The sequence below is a fragment of the Copadichromis virginalis genome, linkage group LG4, assembly GCF_057382275.1.
Source record: "Copadichromis virginalis isolate Kocher_CV1m ecotype Utaka linkage group LG4, C_Virginalis_male_GT1.1, whole genome shotgun sequence".
Lineage (NCBI taxonomy): Eukaryota > Metazoa > Chordata > Actinopteri > Cichliformes > Cichlidae > Copadichromis > Copadichromis virginalis.
This window is the reverse complement of record NC_140621.1, coordinates 26,774,874-26,789,302: the sequence shown is the minus strand read 5'-3', so window position 1 is coordinate 26,789,302 and position 14,429 is coordinate 26,774,874. Positions and strand designations below refer to the sequence as shown.

General features: G+C 37.4%; 1 protein-coding gene across 1 annotated transcript in view; it reads left to right on the top strand.

Moving 5' to 3' along the window:
- Positions 1-5,017: 5,017 nt before the first annotated feature.
- The window catches only part of baiap3 (BAI1 associated protein 3), a 49,558-nt gene continuing 40,146 nt past the window's right edge, over positions 5,018-14,429 (top strand). The window contains exon 1 of the mRNA XM_085454617.1: positions 5,018-5,212. The gene's annotated coding sequence lies outside the window, so the exon portion shown is untranslated. The remainder of the gene's footprint in view (positions 5,213-14,429) is intronic.

Here is a 14,429-nt window from a genome sequence, read left to right as displayed (position 1 = left end):
AAAATAATTAACGCAGGATATGTCTGATAAAATACATTGTCGTGACTGTGAGAGAAGATTGTATTTTATTTATCACTCCAAATGCAGCAATATCTTATTTAAAAGCTGCTTAGTCAGACTTTCTAATGTCCTTGTGTCCAAGTCAAATCTGATATCGGTTGTGTTCAGTCTGAAAAGGGTCAATGCATTTTACTCTTAGCTAGTTAGTAGCAGCTACATTGTCAAACTGACTGTTATTTGTGAAGTGTTTTTGTACATGTGTTTTTGTGGGTTATAATTTAACTCAGGCTGGATATTTTTGATGCTCTCAAAACAGTCAGGTAACATTGTTGCTACTAACCTTAACAGGGTGACACTTCCAGCCATCCTTTTAAAGATTACAGAGATTACAGGGCCAAATGTGAGCTTCTTTTTTTTTTTCAAATAAAGCATAAAGCATTGTGTAAAAAAGTCCGAGCCACCCCACCCTATTCATTCATTTATATTTTGCTAGAAAAAGGAGAACTAGGCTCAGTAATTTATTGAAAGATGTTTGTCGTACATAGAAATACAGTATATAGATGTAGTTTAAAAAAGAGTTTGTGCACTTCTAAAGTACTTTAAAGCCAATATTTGGTATGATCACTTTTATTCTCCAACACAGGCTAAATTTTCTTTAGAAGGTTTCTAGTAATTCTTTAAGTAGTCTTTAGGAAAACCTTTCCAGGCCTATTTTGATGCTGGCTGCCTTTTTTTTTCTGTTCTCTCTAAGCTGTTGCCAATCATTTACTTTCCAGATGGTGTGGCATCATAATTCCACCAATTTTGACAAGATCCCTAATACCACTGAGTGAAATGCAGCTCCAGACCACGATCTTCTCTGCTGTACCTGTCTCCTTGAAGCAAAAAGTTCCCATTCGCACTCATCACTTCATAAGAGCTGTTGCCACTGATTTCCTGTCCAGTTATTGAGTAATTTGGCACACATCAGTCTTTTCTCCCTGTTTTCTTTTCTTAAGAATGATTGCTCGACAGCCACCCCATGGACACCATTTCTGGTGAGGCTTTCGTGAATAGTACATGAGTCAAATGAAGGGACAGATGCATCTCTCAGGTCCTCTGTGTCACATCCTTCTTAAAAATGTGACTTTCAGATACTGTTCATCTGCTGCAGATAAAGGCTAAGACCTATTAAATTCTCATTCGTGATCGTGACGAACTCCAATTGGCAGTTTTCTCTGTGGCAGCATAAAAAGGCAGCATGGAAGTAAAAGTTTGGATGTGTCACCACTTTGCCCAGGTCTGGAAGAAGACACAAACTGTCACCCTTGGATAAAATTGCTAAGGATTTTCAGAAACAACCTAGAAACCACCAAAACTCAACCTTGCCAAGAACTGGACACTGCTAGAACACCAGCGTCCCATCTCCCACGTGAAGCCAGTTTTTTATCATCATAAACTGAGGGTGCAGACCAAGAAAAAAATCTTAAAATTCAGTTTCGCAGTTATCCACATGGAAAAGCCAAATGCACTTCGGAGAAATGTTTTATGGTCAGACAAACATTGAGCTATTTGACCACAATGACAAGAGGTATATATTTGGAGGAGTGCAGTTGAGGCTTTTAAACCTCCGATTTCAAGCATGTTTGCAGTGGCATCATGCTCTAGGGATGTTTTGCTGGTACTTTGCAAAGCCCTAACCTCACCTCTATTGAAAATTTGTTCAAAATTTATGCTTAGAAGACAGGTCCCTGCTAGGAAACCAACCAGTTTAGATGAACTCAATTCTGCCAAGAAGAGTGGTCATATATTCAGAAGCTTACTCCTGACTACCAAAAATGTCTGGTCAAGGTACAACTTTCTAAGGGACATTCAGCAAAAATATTAGTGGGGAGTAAGTATACATTTTAGCTTGTACGTAAAATTTTAACCCTCTGTGAATTAGAGAAAATAAAAGAATCCAACTTGTAATCCCAGTTATTGTTTTTTAAAATCAATAAAGCTGTACGTACCTACTGGATCTGGACACCCTTTATGCAATGTATAATGGATTTATCTGTACAGAGAACGATGTTACAACTAATATACATATGTGCTGAGAATATGACGCTGTTGGGTGGGTTGGGGATTTCAAGGTAACAGTTACAGGAAGTGTATTTTAACCACCTTATAATGGTTGAAAAAACTGACGTTGTTAGTGCAGTTCTCATCAAGAAAGTGCAAGGTCTCGTTCAATGGAAGGAAATGATTCAATGCACTAAATTCCAAGACTATATTGAATATATACTATAACTGCTCAATCATGTGGCATCTGTAGGACTTTAATCTCTTCAAGTGCTGGACTTTGAAAGTCACTTTTGCTTTTGTCTTCCTTTTGAAAAATCCTTCTCTTATTATTTGCCACCAATACTTCAAGCACTTGGAGCCAGCTGGGGAAGTTCGCTAATGATGTGTCCATGGAAACAAGGCACAGGGTCACATGTGTCTTATCACTCAAGACAGGAAAAGCCCTGTGCTTGATTTTTCTTAGATTTTAAAATGATGTCAAAATACATCAAAATCAAGGAACAGTCTACCTTTTTGGTTTTCCTCATTAGTAGATTTGATAAGGCTTTTGATATTATTCTTCCGACTCCAGCTTTGGAGTCCTTGTCAGTCTATTTTTGTATTACTCACAGGAGGCACTTGCAATCAGTCATGAAAAAAATACCTCTCATAAAAAAATAGAAAAGAAAAAAAAATGAAGAAATAAATAAATAAATCAAATAAACAGGCTTTTAACATTGGCAATTATCCCATCACGACCCTCCCAGTGATCAAGTATCAATTAGGAAAGGCTTTGAGCAGAAAAACAGCAAAATATAAGATTAATTTTGAAGACTGAACTACAGCTCTTATGTTCTTGAATGCCAATGTGTTTACTCAAAATACAGCTGAAGTGCTCTGGTATTGTTTTGGTTTTAATTGGAATGTCAAGAGGCTCTAAAATAGATGTAAAAACTTTTTTTTGTTTACCGTGATTTGAAATAATATGCTAAATTATTTCCATAAAACATGTCTATGTTTTATGGGCTTTATAGGCTTTATAAACAAAGGTCACTCTTACTTAATTTAAAACCATTGTAACACAATAACTGCTCCAGGCTTTTATGTACATTATTGTCAGTAAACTGTGATAAATGAAATCCCCTAATAAGATAAGCTTTGACTTTGTTGACGCTGATGAATAGTATACATTAGTGAATTGCCAGTCCTACGCTACAAGATGATGCCTGCTTGCACCTTCTGCTATGATATCTATAATTAGAAAAAAGCAATGGTATGATTAATGTTCCTGAGCCAGTTTAAAGCACATGCACGTTCACTCATGTGTCGTGTGAGAAAATTTCTGACGTGTCATAAAAGAAATGACTCCCATATGCTGTGTTTTATCTATTTAACCCTCAGAGTAACATTATATTACTGCAATGAAAAACAGGCCCTGAACTTATTATCAAAGCAGGCGTATTGCCAAGATGTCTAATTTAGCTACATAAAGAAAAGGATTATTTCTATCATTTAAATACTAATCCCACATTTTTAAATTAAATGGCAAATGATTATTAATAATGGATTACCTACAGTGGCCATTATATCCAATTGTGTATTTGTAGTCTACTTGAATTTTTTTGGTTGCAGCATGTTTTCTTTTGTCCCTCTGTCCCACATTGCTCTGCCTGTGGAGAAATTTCATGTTCAACACATAATGTACATTCAGAACTAATACTCTGTATTTAAAAAAAAAAGAAAGAAAGAAAAGAAAGAAAGAAAAGAAAAGAAAAAGTGAAATATTGTCTTTTTGTATGAAAATGAGACCTCAGTTTGAGAAACCTCTAATGCCTTTTTGGTATTCTGCATAGGGCATACTCTACTTTTATTAAAGTCCCGTTTAGGTGCAACAACGCTGTCAGAGCACCGGAAGAGCTAATTAAGCAAAGCAAAGAAAAAAGTACATGAATCTCAATCTGACTGACAGCTGAACTTGCTCCCCTCTGCCGCTGAGAGGATTATTCTCGGCGACATCCCTCAGCAACAGTCAAATGATGCCTTCAGGTGAACAATGTAAACTTCCGAATTTCACTAAAGTAGCTTGGTTAGTAACAATCAGCATGAAACGGGCAGGGGACAAGACATACCTGCACTGTAAATCAGTGTTGGAAAGCGTTCATTTAAAGGACAGAAAGTAGACTAGTAATTTTACTGACTTAAGTGGAATATGACTAAAAAAGTGACTTGAATATTAATGATAAATGATCAGAGGGACAGCACAGGTTTGAGCTGAAATTAAAGTTGGAGACGCAAGGCTGAGATTGTTTGGACATGTGCGGGGGAAAGATAGTGGATATAAGGGGGAAGCATTTTGAAGATGGGGCTGGCAAGCAGGAGGAAAAGAGGAAGAAGTCAGAGGAAATTCATGAATATAGTGATGGAGGACGTTGGTGTGAAAGATAATAGAGGTGATGTGAAAGTAAGGAAGATTATACGCTGGGCCGAACCCTAAAGGCAGCAGCAGGAGGAGAAATAGAAGTAGAAGAAGAAAAGGGTGCTCTTGTATTCTACCCAACTTGTCATCAGAAAACAAATTCTCTGCTAAACCTACCTCACCCCTCAAAAGTTAAAAAATAAAATAAATAAAATTACTAACATAAAAATATGTAGCCTACATTTTTTAAATTTATTTTTGATTTTCACTTTAAGTCGAGGTAGCAAATGTTGGCCATGTTACACGATAAATGATTCGACTGTTTCGTTTCTATTTCCTTTGCCTTATACTTTTTTCTCCTTATCGGTTAACCCGGCCAGCCATATTACTTACTCGTGTATAAACAGTAACAATCAATCTACGCAGTACACTTTGTTTAACGATCGGTTGTCCACAAAACGGTCAACGCTTAATAGCCATACATCCGACCGTATTCAAGGGCATTGAAGTATCGCGGCACTTCCTATGGCCATATTTGGAGTGAGCATCGGTGGAGCGTGAGCACAGGAAAGCATTTCGAAGGACTAAAATGAGCTTTTGTCTGTCGTCTGTCATAAGAAAAAAAATCCAAACGTTGTTTTCACATAAGTTGACTGCGCCGCGTTCACAGAGGGAAGCAGCGTCCTGCTGCAGTGAGCTTTGATTCACAGGAACTCTGACACGCAGCAACAAAAGAACATTTGACACTGAGAAAACTGTCAGGAGACACAGGTAAGGTGTTTTTTTTATTTTGAATCATTTAACACCTTACAAAAACCCCCCTTTTAAACTAATTAACCAAAAAAATTAGAAAAAATGCGTCACACAGCTGCAGACTCATCGTCATTTATAAGGATGTTAAATTGGCACCTGTTGATCTGCATTTCCTCTAGTTGGAAATCATTTAAAATTAGTCTTTTTAAAGGATGATAAAGTTCTGTTGACGCACTGATGATATGAAAGTAGGCTCTACTGGAATAGCACATGAAGGACGACGTGAGGATTTATGCACTGGGCAGCATTTATGGCATTTCTCGAAAAAAGATCCTGCACAATCTCTCTGCCATATGGCCAAAAGTTGCCCCCACTGATAAACATACAGATCATAAACATGGTGCTGCAAGCTTGATCAGAAGCTCGAGGAAACACTGGTATACATTTAATAATAAATATTCATTTTAGTAGAATTATGTTGGCCTTAAACTCTCACAGGTAGATATGATTGTATGGTATCATCATTAGTATTATTACTACTATGTTTTATGCATGTGGTTTTTATAATTGAGCTGAGGATATAAAGCTGTTTACTCTTCAAATTTCTATAGATACAATGCCCCACACCCATAAAACACACACACACACACACACACTCAGGAAGATAAAGGTAAGTTGGATTTAAACCTTTTGATTTGTTTTTGTTTTTTTACTACTTAATCATGTCAGTTCTAAAGCTTATTGAGCTTATTTGTAATGCTTACTGAGCTTTATGTATAAATCAATGTTCTGTCATAGAGATGTATGTGAAGCGCACCCTCTCTCTTTCTCTCTCTCTCTCTCTCACACACACACACACAAACACCGACTTCTCTGCTTGAAGCGTCTTTTTCCCCAGTGAAAGCCGCAGCAATAGTGAGCTGGTAATTTACCTGAGCTATTTATATTGACAATAATTACATGTACAGCAGATTAAAAGGGTAATAAAAAGGATTATATCTCATTATTCACCATCTGTATAAAACTCGAAGCGCTGGTGGTGTATGAAACAAAACAAAACAAAAACAAACAAACATAGTGATTCTCAATTTTGCAGAAATCATCTCCAGTTCATAATTCCTTGCTCTCTGTGGCCTCCCTTCAGCTATCTCCTTATGAGCCTTGCTGGTGCAGGTCATAGCCCCACTTTAGAGTCATGAGTCCATTAGACATTAATTAATCGTTACCTCTTTTTATCATACAGGGCCTCAGTGGTTATTACTCACAAACCTGTCTATGTAAAAAGCAGCTTGCGCACACTCATAGAGGCATGACAAAAGGTTATGGTAATGCTGTACAAACAGAGTATTCAGATGTTTGGTAGTACGCCATTAATTACAGCCTTTGTGAAGTGTTGCATGTCTTCAGAGAATCGTATTGTAGCTCAGTGTCTTGTAGATGCAGATTGATGTTTTTGCGTAAACTATAGAGCATTATTGCCGCTGCATAATAAGTCAGTGGTTTCTATTTTTGAGAGTAGTGTTACTGCTGCTGAGCGCTTTCAGGGTGACAAAAGATGCATTGTGTGTAGTATAATAAGCAGGGATTTTCACTATTGTTTAAATTTTATATTTTGTGCGTGGCTGTCAGTGGTTTTTGCTGCCTTACTGTGCTGCAGATGCCCTTTACAAAAGCTCTCTGCCGTCAATTCCTGGGATTTTCTCTGGCAATCAATTTCCAAGCCGGAGTGCCTGTCATGTGCCTTGACAACACCGACTCTGTTAGCTCCTGGGAATAGACAGCTAAATGTTCAGTGTTTTTTAGGTGAATCATAGATTAGGTGTTATCTGCAGGTGCATACAGGACAGGTCACTACGATGTAATGTCTGCACTTTTTCCCATTGATCCCACTGAAAAGATATTACAGAGAGCTGGCAGTTTAATCCATTTAGCCTTTTGTGTCCCCAAGGGCCAGCCACATAATAACATTCCAGTGACGAGGCTCTTGGATTTGACTTAAAGGTGGTTTTTAACACGGGCAACTCTGCAGAATAATCTACTTAGAGTTATGATATGATCTGAATGTGTAAGCTGCCATGCTTAAATTAAGTTTTGAGGAATATGCAGGTCAAAATAAGCACGTCTTGTTTTATTCAATTACATAAACTGCCACAAAGGGATGGTTAATTGTTCCCTTTTATTTCAGCGACTCAAGGGGAATGTAATAGCATTTCAACTATGTTGATCGAGGTGTCTCTTTAGAGCTGTTGTTAATCAACTATTGCAGAACGCGCTACACTTTTTTGAGGTTATTGATTTTTTATTCTTTCGCTGTCTTTTGGACAGAATTGAAAATATCAAATGGGACCAAGTTAAAAGTATGAACTGTAGTTATTAGCTCATGAGTCACACTGAAATATTCTCAGGACTGAGCATTAGGTGAACTAATGACTGGCACTAAATAGGCAAATGTAATGTCAGTATCAGCTTTGTATTTTGCAGCATTAAAGTGAATGCATTATAAAACCCAGGGTCTTTTTTTCAGCCCTTGCAGAATTCCATTTACCTGTATTTACCGACTCCTTTCCGCTGCTGTTACCATAGAGACTAACCATCCCTATCAGCAAGTCGCCTTTGGCTGCCGGGCTCATTGGATCTCACAGGAAAGAGACACTGGTGAGCCAGTGTTTCCCTGGCTTGATTTCGGCACCAGTGTAGTGAGAAAGGCATTTGCTTGGCTTTGACAGTGTTTCCTTGGCAGCTGGCGCCACACCAATAGTGGCACGTCGACCCATTTTGTCACTATGGGTTGACAGCCGAGACAGAGTGAAATCAGCTGGGAGAAATCCACTCCCGTAATTGAAATGAGTTCACCTGGGAGACAGCTGCTCTGCGGCGCCTGCTACCTGTCAACAGTCCACGCTTGCCAGTCTGCATGTAGTAGATATAATATGATGCCTGAGCAAGTCTTCCACTGGTGGCGCCATAGTGTGGAAGTTGAAAGAGATGCCTCGGGTATTTCAGCTGTGTGGCCTTTGTAAGATGTCATCCACAGAGCATAACTCTGTTAAATAGATGCTCTGCAATAAAGCTGTGACAAGTGGCAAGTGCACACGAAGCCAGCTGGAACATAACATTTATGTTACAATTAATGCTTTTTGAAATTTTTCTAGGCTTGAATTAATTTTTTTATTTTTGTGATATTAACTGACTGACTAAAAAAAACTTTTTTTTTTGCAATATCTGTTTTTTATACAAATCATATAAATATTTGCTTTACAAGTACAAAGTATCCCATACATACCCTCAGCATGAGCCTTTTCTTTTTCCACTGCACTGTGCTTTCTGTTCTGAATGCTTAAATCTCTGGATAACTGCAAAACTTGTCATTGTTCACTGTCACTTTCCTCTCACCTACAACTCACAGTAAAGAACTGGAAGGACTTAACTGTTGTTTCCTGTCAAACACTGAAGAAGCAACATTTAAGCTCTTGAAAAAAGCACCCTGAAAATTAGGCCACAATTGCTTCCTTTATAAGCTACTTTTTGGCAGTCAACCAGGAAACCTAGTAAATTACAAGTGTATCATATGAATAGGAAGCAAACTAAAAATGCCTCATTTATAGCACCACTTGAATATAGTGTGGTCTTTGATTATCATGCAAAAAAAATGTCAATATAAGTCAAACAAATAAGTGTTAATAATTGCATTTGTAGGAGACTAGGAGTCTTAACCCTACTGATCAAACATATTTGAACATTGAGAATCTCAAAACCACGGGAAGTCATTCGATTACGAATAACTTTTCTTCTTCGACTGCTTCCTTTAGGGGTCATCGCAGTGGTTCCTCTTCCTCACCATATCCCTAGCATCACCATCTCTAAACCATATATCATAGCAGGTCTTACAGTTTACTCAAATATTGTAAAATATGAAAAAAATAATGGTGTTGTCGAGGCTGGCTGTGTGGCAGGCAGGAGTCGGATCAAAACACAGGACTCTAAAACAAGAGGTAAACTAAAACGCAGCTTTATTGCTGAACTTAAACTAACTACAAAATAATGCAGGTCAAAAACCAAGGAAACCAAAACAACAAGTCTGCTATCGGGATAAATGTCAAGGGAGGACACAACAAAGACAGAGGCAAACTGAGGGTATAAATAGACAAGAGGAGATTGGGGTAGAGTGGAAACATCTGAGAAAACACAGTTGAACTGAATCTAACAAATGAGACAAGGGGGTGCAAAAGTAGGAGGTAAAATAGGAGATAACAAACACTGGGATCAGGACTAAGACATACAAACTTGAATGAGAATTAAAAAGGGATCCCAAAGACAGCACACTGAGAAACCAGACCAACACAGGGACACGACAGAGGAGACAGAAAGGCACACAGACATACTGACAAGCCTAGGGCAGACTGGACAGGAAAGACAAGGATAGAAGGATAGAAAACAAAACTCAAAGAAAGACAAACACACAAACAAACAATATAATACTTCAAAGGACAAAATATAGAAGTTGAATGTTTCATTTCCCAAAAGAACAGAATCACAAGTCCACAACAAAAATTAGTTTTAATTAAGTGCTGGCTCGAAGTGCCCAGGACCAGGAAAGATTATGTGAGGATATTATAGTCAGGAGTTAAAATTACATTTTAAAAACATGCAATCTTTATTAGTCCTGTTGTAATTGCTGGCATGTCTATATGTACAATCACCACCACTGATTCAAAACAGCAAATTTACGCCTTATCGCTACCATTTTGGGAAACATCGAAAATTGCTAAGTGCGTCGAAGTAGAGGAAATTCCAAGAGTTTCCCTCTGTGGTGCACTGGAAACAAAACACTGATGTTATCTAGCAGAGAAGAAGTATCAACGCTTGAGTCTAACAAAGTAAAGTGTGAATTCTCCATGTGGACAACAGATGCCAGCCTCCAGGATCGATAGCATACTCTCCTTTGGCACAGTCAATGATGCAACTTCTACCCCGAGCTTCTGGCTTACTCCGAACCGGAAAGCCGACTGCATGCTGCTCTCTCTGTGCAGTTGGCCTGGTGCACCGACTGACAGTCACACACACAAATACAGTATGTTTCATTTTCTGGATTCATTTGGTGTAAGCAAATTCAATTCAACAGGCAACCTTCATCAGCACCATCCTAAAAAGACAAAAAAAATCAACATTGCCAGTAAAATGGGTGCCATCAGCTCAGAATCTCTTCCCACATACCCACCAAGCTAATTATCCTCTAACGTTGATATTGTGTCTTGTAAAAGTCAGAACAAACCCTTCCCCTGGCTCACTCTGTTTCTTTCTCGTCGATGCGCAGACACTGGCTGTCAAATATTGAAAAGGAGTCTGACTGTTTGAGGCTGTCTGACTGTCTTCTGAAACAACTTCTCCATCAATCAGACCCTCTCTCCGTTGTGTCCTTGTCATTTCTTTTTTTGAGTGTTCTGTCTCTTCTTCTTTCACTGTTTTTCGTGGCACAGACACTGTTGCAGTTGCACAAAAGCCACTCATTCATCCAGGTGGAGCTGCAATCTCAGTCCCTTTTATACAAATTTCACATCAAAATTTAAAAGCCATAAGCAGTGTCGATGGGAAGATGTGAAGGGGATTCTTGATACTCTCCTCATCAGTTACTAGAAAGATACAAGCTGCGTGATTAATGAGGTTGCAATCATTGTAAAGCCTTTTGACATGAAGAGTGAAATGAAAAGTAAACACAACTATAAACTGTTTTGCTGCTGCGGTGATTACAAATGTAATGTTAGTGCTCAGAAATGTGGCAGCTAATAAGTGTGCTATGTTCCTGTGAAAGTTTGGTAATCAACATCAGTTAAGGCTGAGCAAATAATATTCTGCTAAATCACAATTTTTCATATAATTCAAGTGAATGAATGACAGATAAGAACTGCAGAGGCCTGAAGGTATACTCCTGTGGCTGATCCAGGCACAAAAGAGGGAGGACAGGTGGTGATCAGGCAGGTAACTATTAATCACGTTTCCAGATGTCTACCTCTGAAAACCTCCTTATGACTTTTACATCCTCTAGATCAATCTTGCTGACCAAAGCTCATTTCCTGTCATGTGCTGTCTGAGGTAAACAGTTCAAAACATGGTTTGGGCTTTTAAGGAGAGGTCAAAGTGGAATGTTGCAAAGAAAAGGCGTGTGCTGAATTCATAACACAGTAAAAAAAAAAAAAGGTCTTAATATGGTCATTTAAGACTATTTTACTTTGTTGCTTGCCACTCTTAAAACTCCAGGAAAAACCAGTATGTTAACATCAGAGGTGGGACACACCAGCCACCACAAAATACAATGTGATCACAATATTTTGACATTTTTCAGTATGGTAAGTATTGCAATAACATATAGTGAGATTTGTAACCTTCTTCAACTGCAAATGATGTCCTCAAATTAAAAGTTTGTCAATATCTGTTTTATCAAAAAGATAAAGCTGTCTCATTTGATGACACTGTCAGCAAAACCTGCCATAAATGTTGAGTTGAGTGCCCTTAGGTTGTCCTCATTGATAAAGACTAATTCAGAATGACAGCAAAATGTTGGCAATCTGTCTGCATTTATAAATTAGATTGTGAGATATGCAAATAATTGCTATCTCTTTGAGGAGGATTGCTGTCGGTCCAAGCCTATTTAGTCACCACAAGTAGTGATCGGTACCAGGATGTAAAAAAAACCCCAAAACAATTCCATGTAATTACCATTTAGCCACCAATTTATTTATTTTTTAATTGTGACTGATGACTCCTGTCACTGAGCCATTATTAGGAGCTAGCTTTATCAAGCTAAGTGTGTCCGATGTTGGATTTATTTTGTTTGTTTGGTTGTCTTTTTGGGCCGAGTCAATTTGCTAACGTAATCTCACAATAGTGGTGTCTGAGATGAGGCTTCTTTTTCTTAGTATTTAAATTTATTTTATAAAATATAGATATTTAGTGTCCTTGTATGAAAAGAATATCACCATGCAAAATATCACAAAATGATGCTCTATTGATATTTTTCCGGTACCCCTATTATGGATCAGTAACAAATTGATATGATGTTATATTTTGCCTTTAGAAATTGGTCAGCAAGGTTGAAATTGGTTAGAGTGTGTGTGAAACTGAAGACTGGAAATAGAGTGAAAAGAGTTAACCGTTCATCTGATATCACTCTACAAAACAAGACAGGAAATGAAATACAGCAGGATAATCATCGTCTCTTGATTGTATTTTTAAATAATCACTAGAGCCTAGAATCACAATTAAAAATAAAACATGTTTAATCATCCACACCCTAACTTTAATATTAAATTGCAAGCATTTGTAGATTAAGTCCTAATAAACAGCACGTGCTTCCGACATACATAATGAAGTTCTTTGCTTGACTAAGACAAAAAAAACTGAAGCTTAAAAAAATATTTTTGTGTGCCATAGTTTTGGAGCAAACTGTGGTTATAGGCTAACCACAGCTGATTTTTGATATTCTTGATATTTTAAGCTTTATATTGTGGTTCCTTCACATATTTGTGTTATTCCTTTACATGGTGAAAATGACAGCATGTGATATTTCCATCCAGAAGAATTTGTTTGATTGTTTGGCTCTGCACGGAGCTGTGACAGCATATGATATTGTTATTAGGACATATAATTTAGTTACACTTGAAAGTCACTATGAAGCCAAAATGAGAATTCACTTTATGGCAATTGGCTTTGAGAGAGAACTACTCAGTCTCAGAGAATCGCTTAGCAACACAGTGCCAATCTCTTTCAGGATGTTGCATAGGCTCAGATTTCTAAATTCATATTTCATACTCATGACAGCCTGAGGATAGCTTTCTTTATATATGCTCAGATGCCATTTTTGAATTTGTTAAAAAAAACAACTGTCATGTTATGAAATAACTATATAAGAAATTAACTATTGGACATAATCTTGTTTAATTAAATGTATTATATGCAAACAACTCTTAGTTATTGTTTGCAAAGATAACAGTCAACCTGGTTTCATCCTGTGTAGCTCAGCTGTCCACTCATTGAATGCTTCAGTAGTGTGTGTGGCATAGCTTGATGAATGGCTCCTTAGTTCAATAAGTCTAATTAATGCTGTTACAAATGGGTCATTTACAAGTTAAAACATTCATCATCCAGAATAATTGAATGACCAAGGTCAGTTTGAGATCACTAAGTTCCTTTAGGGGATTTTGTTTTGTTTTTTACCCAGATGGAATTAATAAATAATTTTTTGTGATCCTGACTTTCTAGCCAAAAGACAGATGACAGGACTGATAGCACTTGTCCCAAAAATGAATATAAAACGACAGAAAGCAGCTGGTAGTCTTCTGAGCTCCAACCTACAGGGAATTGCCAATCTCTGATTTCTCAAAATCCACCTATCATTAGTCACCACATTCCGTAATATCTGTTTTGTGTAATGTACATAAAACAGAAGGTAAAGGCAGCCAGTACAGTTATCAGTCTGTGAGCTAAGCCAAGAAGAGCAGCTGAAGCTGCCAGCATCTTATTTACTAAGAGACACAACACTTGCTATCAATCTTATTAATCAAATTTAAGCGACAAAACAATAACGTTAATTGCCAAGAAATGCAAAACAATCCTGTGTAAAAGTTGCAAAATCTCGAGATGTTAAAATTCCCATTCATCACACAATGCTGAATCCCCCAAAATGCAGCTACATCATAGCTACATCAGCCACCCATTATTTGTCTATATTTTGCTAGGAAAATTGGGAATATAATCTTTATTTATTAAGAGATTTATTGACCAATAGTGTTCCATTGTGTGTTTTTCTTTCCGTTTACTGCACTGGCAGTATGTTTGGGATTATTGTTAAGCTGAAAAATGAATATGTTGCCAATCAAATCAGGAATTGTTGGGTGGATCATGCACATACTGCTTAACATTTGAACTAAAGAGTTCAAATTTGCACTCATCCCTCCATAAGATCTCATAAGTTCTTGTGTAATTTGGCATACCTCAGAACAAATTATACTTTTGCATTAGGCACCTAGTAATAACGTGCCTAAAGGAATTAAAATCATTTTTTTAAGTTGTCTTATTTGTCTATTTTAAGTCAACATTAAGTGGCTTAAACAAACAAACAAACAAACAAAAACAAATCAATTCTTCGAAAATGGTCAGGTATGAGAACTTGAATAATTACGTTTACATTAATATTTACTGCTTTCATGTAAACTGGTTTTGATTATGCAAGATGTTTTCC